Raw genomic sequence first — 6709 nt, 5'->3', positions numbered from 1 at the left:
ATCATTTCCCCCTGGGATGGGATTTTCCCAGCAGGAAACCCAACAGGATACCTGAACTTGAAGCAAAAACGAGATCATGCATACACCCACTCTGCCTGATGCAGATTTCCTTTTCCAGTAAATTTCTCTCATTTTTTTCCACCATCCAGGTTTGAGATTCATGGGAGATAATGTTACCTTCTAAAATATATCAGCTCTTGATCGAAAGCTTCTGTAGGTGACTGTATTTATTCACTAAATAAACAAGAGACAAAACCATTCTCTGAGTTTTCACCACCAGTTTCTGCCAAGGAAACAAGTCCTCCTTTTGCCAATGAATAACATGGGCAATGAGCTCCTTACCTACTAAACTTCAGCTTCTTAGGTTGGCAAGTATTATCAAGCTCAACACGCATTTCTGAGGGCAGAGGATCACCCTGCATCTCTTCAGGGCCCTCTCACCAAACCTCTTCTTGAAACATTACAGAGTGCTGTGGCTTAGTCTGGAAGCCACGAGCTCAGCAGACGGCTCTGGAAAACTTGTGATGCTCTAAACCTAGTTTGACATTGGTAGAAGAGTCTTAGAAAAAAGCCAAAGCAAAACTATGTAAGTGGTTAAACAGCAGTTCACCACTCTTGAAAAGAGACAGGATTGAGAGTGATTGCTCCGTGGCATTTGGATCCAGCAGGCAGAGCTGCACCACAGAGCTCCAGCAAAATCCTGTTCCCATTCAGTTCAACAGTGCAAGATCTGATGTCACAGCTGCACAAAGCAGGAAGCCAGGGTAGGCCCACCCAGGACAAATGTTCCCTCTTGACCTTAGAGGTGGCATAATAGAGACAAGACCTGATAGAAAGCCATTGACAGCCTGACACCTTCTCTTTCCTAAAGGAGTCAAACACAGCAATGCAAACCTTGAGACTTCATCACTGTCAAATCATGCAAAAATGAAGGGGGAAGGTGAGCAAGCTTCCAGGTTAATAATAGCTTTTGGAGAAAGGCAAGAAGAGCTAGACAAGCTGCTATAAAAATGTAGGGACTGTCTTGGTATCAGGGTAAAAAACCACACAGGACTGCAAAGAAGCTGAGGCAGTGAAGGCTTTTCAATCAGTGAGGGACACAATTTATTAGCCTGACAAGAAACCCTATTTTTTGACCATTTGTTGATGAGATTTAAAATCAAACAGGCCAATAGCATACAATACATACTGCTGCCACTTAGCTTAACACTGCAGCACGTTGAATTAACCCCATCTTTACTTGCTGCATATCCAAACATCTTTTACCAGCAATTACGAAGTTTGATCAAACACTGGAATCCAAATTCGGAATGCACAAAAACTGAGGAGCTCAACCAAGAAATTATTTACAGCAAGATCAGAGGAAGAAGCTACAGATTTTTCACTTCTTCCTTTAGAACAATGTTATTATTTTATGTGCTGGAGTCATGCTCACACCATCTTTAACCTGGAAGAGCTTTGTGCAAGACTAATAAGCATCAGATTCATGCTGAAAATACTGTGTTAGGTGAGACTCTGTAGGTACACTGCCTAATGGGCTGGGAAGGAAGCTCCTCCTAACTTCCACTATTACAGGGATTTTGAGGTGTATATGCTGCCTGCCTCATGCTGAGAAGTAAATTTTTTGCTCCAGAGACAACGGATACTCTGCTGTTGTTCTGGGTCCAGGAAGAAGCAGAGGCCAAACCCCACAAGAACAGATACTCATTGCATTTTTTTCATACTGTGTTATGGAAGAACATTACTCTCAATTTTCACCCTTGCACACAACTCCTCTGCCTCCTCTCAGACATGACACTAGAGCAGAATCTTGCAGAGAGAAGACCTTGTAGAACAAAGACCTTGCAGAACAAGAGCACAACAGACTGTAGGAGAGACAAAAATCGGACAAGGCTGCTTTATGGATGTAATTAAAGAGTTTCTGGCAAGGGTGACTTCTACCAAGGTTACTCATATTGTTCACCAGTGCAAAAATTAGCAAAAATTCAAGTTCTTGGAGGTCCAGGAAATATTTTATTCTTTAACATATTTAATTTTATTTCTTCATTTTTTATCACTAAGGGAGGGAAAAGAGGGCATTTCAGCCCTGAACTATAAGGCTGACTTGAGGCTGGTGGCTCAGTAATTGGTATTTATTGCTCGGAACGCATCACTAACACACAGGTTGGAGACTGATATTTTCATCACTCCTTCCTTTGCTCTCAGCTTTGCAGCTATTTCATGCACTCTGGGTTTGCCAATTACCTTCCCGAGGTGGGACGGGGTGATTTGTTTTTAATGCACGTCCAATGAGTTTGAATAGCCTGGTTTGTTTTTGCATTTGCAATTTCATGGGGACAGATTCAGGGACAAACACATAGAAGAGACAGCAGATAGCCTTGGTAAGCACCTCAGAGTTCTTGGAGCTTCATTTCACCCCAGCCTATTACATATCTGTCCCCAAATTGGCTCTTAAACCACCAGCTAGTGCTGCTCCCTTTGGTTTGTTGCCTCTGTGCTTCTGGTGCCTGTTAAGCTGTTGTGCAGTTCTCATGCTGTGAGTTTTGCCTTCCTGGGGACTGGGAAGGATGCTGAGGGCTGGAAGCTGTAGCTTGGATAGACAGAGATATTACTGAGAGGGTCCACAGAATGGGTGTGCAGAGTCAATCCAGAAAAAGATGCCTTTACAGAATCCTATGAACAGGGGATGAGATCCCAGCACGAGCCAGGAGGTGCGAGGGCAGCTTTCACGAGACATGCTGCTAGTTCTGTAATCTGCAGCCCTAGATTTAGGACTTTTGAGGCAGTCAAATAGTATCTCATCTAGAATTCAACCCTCTTTCACTCTCTTCTGGATTCCTAGAGTCCCAATTTCCCCCCAGAGATATAACATGTCCTGCCTGAGGGCATGGGTAGCAACAAATTGAAAGTGTCAGCATTTTGTCATATTTGTCACTTTTGGAAGCAGCACGCTCAGAATAGGAAAAGAAAATTAAAAGATCAAGAGCACAGCCAGCCAGAGCTCATTGCATGCAGAGAGGCTGTCTGGGATGATACAAACCCTTGGGTGAAATACCAGTTCCTGAAGTCACTGAAACTAGTCAGAGTCAGATAGCACAGATAAACCATTAAATAAACAGTAGAGCTTAAAAGATGGACCCTATACAGATTTAATTAGTGTGCTAGAAATAGAGAAGAGATACTGGAAAGCCACATAAATCTGCATTCCTAGGATTTCTGAGTGAGAAGAATGGAAAAGGGAAGGCTTTCATATAGGAAAGAGAGGAAATAAAATATTTCAGTGAATGCAGAGAAACTTTCCTGTAAATGGGCTGCTGGAATAACACAGGCAGAATAAGCTTCAGTTTCAACTGAAGCATGAAAGTCAATAATCTCTGTAACCTTTCTAAACTCTTTGCTCTTCTATCACATATTCAGAGGCTGAAGGGAGTTAATCTATTCAAGGTGTGTGTGTGTGTCTATACTTATTATATACAGCAGAGTACCCCTTCACAGAGAACCAGTTACTCAGCAGTCTGTCTCATGCTCAGCACTAGTAATAATTAAGGAAAGTGCCATTGGCATTTATGTTACTGAGAATTTTATTAAACACAGAAAATATCCTGTTGTCCTTCCTAAAAAATGAAAAGCTGAAGGATTAAAGGTGGTCCAAGTTACCTTTTAACTATCAATTATTTGTCTAAAAATTAGTTTCTCATACATATGTTGCAATTCATAAACCATTTTGTAGATATATGCATTGTACATGAAGAATTACATTTGTAATATTTCTTCTAAAAATGCCAAACTGACCCATGCTGCCTTTCTCTGTTAAATTTCTTTGCAAGAGGAAACAGTGCCTGAGCAGAGCAAACCATGTTGTTTTCAGAGAACAGTGTCAAGTTTTGAGTCCTGTAATTACTTTGGTTTAGTTATTTTATCCCTAATGAAGGTTTCTCTTGCAGTCCATGGAGGGTACCTTTCCATCTGGGCAACAATTAACACATAGACCAGACTAAGACTTGCAGTTTCAGGACTACATTAATTTTTAGTTGACAGTAATGAGACTGTCAGAATAATTCTTACCTCAGTAGAAATAATCTCTCTCAATCAGTGCTGCCCAAAATGTACAACTGTCATTTGCTAAACTTCCCTTCTGCAACTGCCAGACTGTTAGTGATAGGATGAAATAGAAAAAGGCATTGAGGGTAGGCAGCCTTGGCCCTAACAAGGGATTAATGATTAAATAATTTCCAGACCATTTTTCCAAAAGAGCAAACCAAGAAGTTACCAGAACAGACCCCAAATCTCCCAGCTCTCAGGATGAAATTTGGTTTCAACTAAAGAATAAAGATGTTTCTATCCTCTTTAGAACACTCTGCAGATACATTCTTTCGATTGTTGGAAATACTCAGATGTTGTGGCAATGGGCTCTACATAAAATAGGCAGGTACATCTTGAGAATATTAAGTTTATTGCAAATTATTGATTTTAAACAAAGATTTACGATAGGCAATGATTGCAGTGGGAAAAGATCACCATTGCAGTACAGCACATGCACCCACAAACAAGATGCATCAGCAATAAAAGGGAGGAGAAATCCTTCTCTAACCATATCTCCCTTGGAAAGGCATTTATTTATGGCTGGGCACTGGAGCATTTGAAGTACAAGACACCAAAAAACCACATTACCAATGTTCACTGGCTAAGATTCCAGCTCTTCCACCATGAGGACAGATGCAGCAAGTTAATAAAAAATCCAGGTGTATGTCTGGTAATATGCCAAATGAATTATTTCAGGACATTGGGGCAGGCAGAGGGAAGATAAGGTGGGGATAAGTTGACTGCAGTTGGAACATGCTTTGCACAAGATGCAGTGATGGCAAATAGCCTAGTTTCAGTGGGCTAAGCTGTGATCCATAGATAAATATAGACTAAAAATGCAACAGCACCTACCATCAGATAAAAAAAAAAAAAAAATCAAACTTGTAAAGGATGAAATGCCCATTTCTGTCTTTGCTGTCGAGCACAAAAATGCTGCACATAACCATGTTCTTTGAACCAGTTCTTTTTAAACATTGATACTACATAGGAAACAGAAAACAGTAGAGCTCCTGTTTCCCACAACCCAGCAGAAATCCATGTGTTCCACGGATAACAAAGGAAAAATACACATAAATATTTAGTGCAGAGAATGCTGAGTGTGACACGCTGACTGAGATGACCACTGACAAAACTGCTCCAGTACACATCACTGCAGTGCAACACTGCAGTGCCAGAAGGGGCAGGGGAAAAGCACACTCCTGAATTCTAAACCTGACCAGAAACAGGCAATTGCCTTGTCTCACATGCAAGACCAGAGCCTATAAGCCCCACTGCTGTATCTGCTGGCCTGATCTATGTAATTATTCCAGAGCTCACCTCTGAAATTTTTCATAAAGATTTTTTGAGATTTAGAGCTTGATTCAAAGATAGCTGAACTCATTAGGAACCCCTAGCACCAGGTTTGAGATGGACTGCAAAGAAAAAGGCTTTTCTGTGCCCAGGGCCATGCACTGCAGACCCAGCTAGGCCTCACACCCTGCGGGATGGACACAGCACATGAAGAGGAAACATCTTTTGTGTAAGGTTCATACCCAATTCTTTGTCCTATAACACCTGTAGAACTACCTGTGTGACACAGCAGACAATCAGTGCCCTCAAAGTGACAAATAAACTTATAAATTATAACTCTGTCAACAGCTTAAATTGCTTAACCACTTCTTTTCTGCTTACTGGCACATTGCTCCTCAGGCTGCTTCAGCTGAGGTTTTGCCAGACTGTTTCCTCTAGTAAGATGATAAAGCAAGGAGAAACTAAAAATAATGAAAAGCACTTTCCCCAGTTTCCCATCTGACAAATTTCACCCTGTTTTACCAAGTCCATTACAGATGATGACATATTAACTGCACTGTGGGTCGGACAACACAAAGCAATTAACACTTCTGCTGTGCTTCATGGCTGCTCTGTGCGGTTTCCAGGGGGAGGTATGACATGAAATCTCATGACTAGCATGAAACCAACTGTAGGTGACACTGAATTTATATTTTTCCATGCCTGCCTAACACCCAATTCAGTGCCTGCTGGGCTTTCTCTTGTAGGCAATCTGGCAGTCTGGAACAGAAGACCTAATTTCTACAGACATGGCGTAAGAACAAATCGCCCAAGTTTTGGGAGAACTGGGGATTTAAAGGAAACCAGATAAAGTTCAAGAGCCTACCAAAACAAAGGGGAAAGAAGAGTCCAGGAGTTCCTGACTTTGAACAACTCATTTCATCTCCCCCAAACCATGCATTCCTGGAATGCAAAGAATAGTACACTGGCATTCTTAGGATGAAAGCTGTATTTTTGAATTAAAGCATAAAAAAACACAGGAGGTTTTCTCACATTTCAAGCTCTCAGCATTACTAATAATTTGATTTTATTAAAGACAAGAAATATGGGCTTAAATCGTAGCTTTTTTTCTGTAACTTACCATTGCATACAGCAGAATCCCCCACTGGAATTTCTCCTAAGCTGCACAAATGAATTTGTTCCCATAATTAATCTTAACATTGTTAATGTTTGGGTTTAGGTATTGCAGCTCTTCCCTCAGGTCTATTTACAGCCTTTTGCTGTTTGCCACCTCCTACTCCTCCCTAACAGGCACCAGGACTGAAAGGTTCAGCCACAGGCAAGGATGCCATGGATG

At 41.3% G+C, this 6709-nt stretch overlaps 1 long non-coding RNA gene across 1 annotated transcript; it reads left to right on the top strand.

Annotated features, from left to right (window-relative positions):
• The first annotated feature begins 803 nt into the window (after positions 1-803).
• Positions 804-6389, top strand: LOC128793032 (uncharacterized). The gene is made up of 2 exons (XR_008432641.1): positions 804-940; positions 6120-6389. It is a non-coding gene; the product is annotated as an uncharacterized LOC128793032 (long non-coding RNA).
• Positions 6390-6709: the final 320 nt, after the last annotated feature.

This window comes from Vidua chalybeata, chromosome 10 (genome assembly GCF_026979565.1).
Source record: "Vidua chalybeata isolate OUT-0048 chromosome 10, bVidCha1 merged haplotype, whole genome shotgun sequence".
Classification (NCBI taxonomy): Eukaryota; Metazoa; Chordata; class Aves; order Passeriformes; family Viduidae; genus Vidua; species Vidua chalybeata.
The sequence above is the reverse complement of the archived record's forward strand: the minus strand, read 5'-3'. Positions and strand labels throughout refer to the sequence as shown.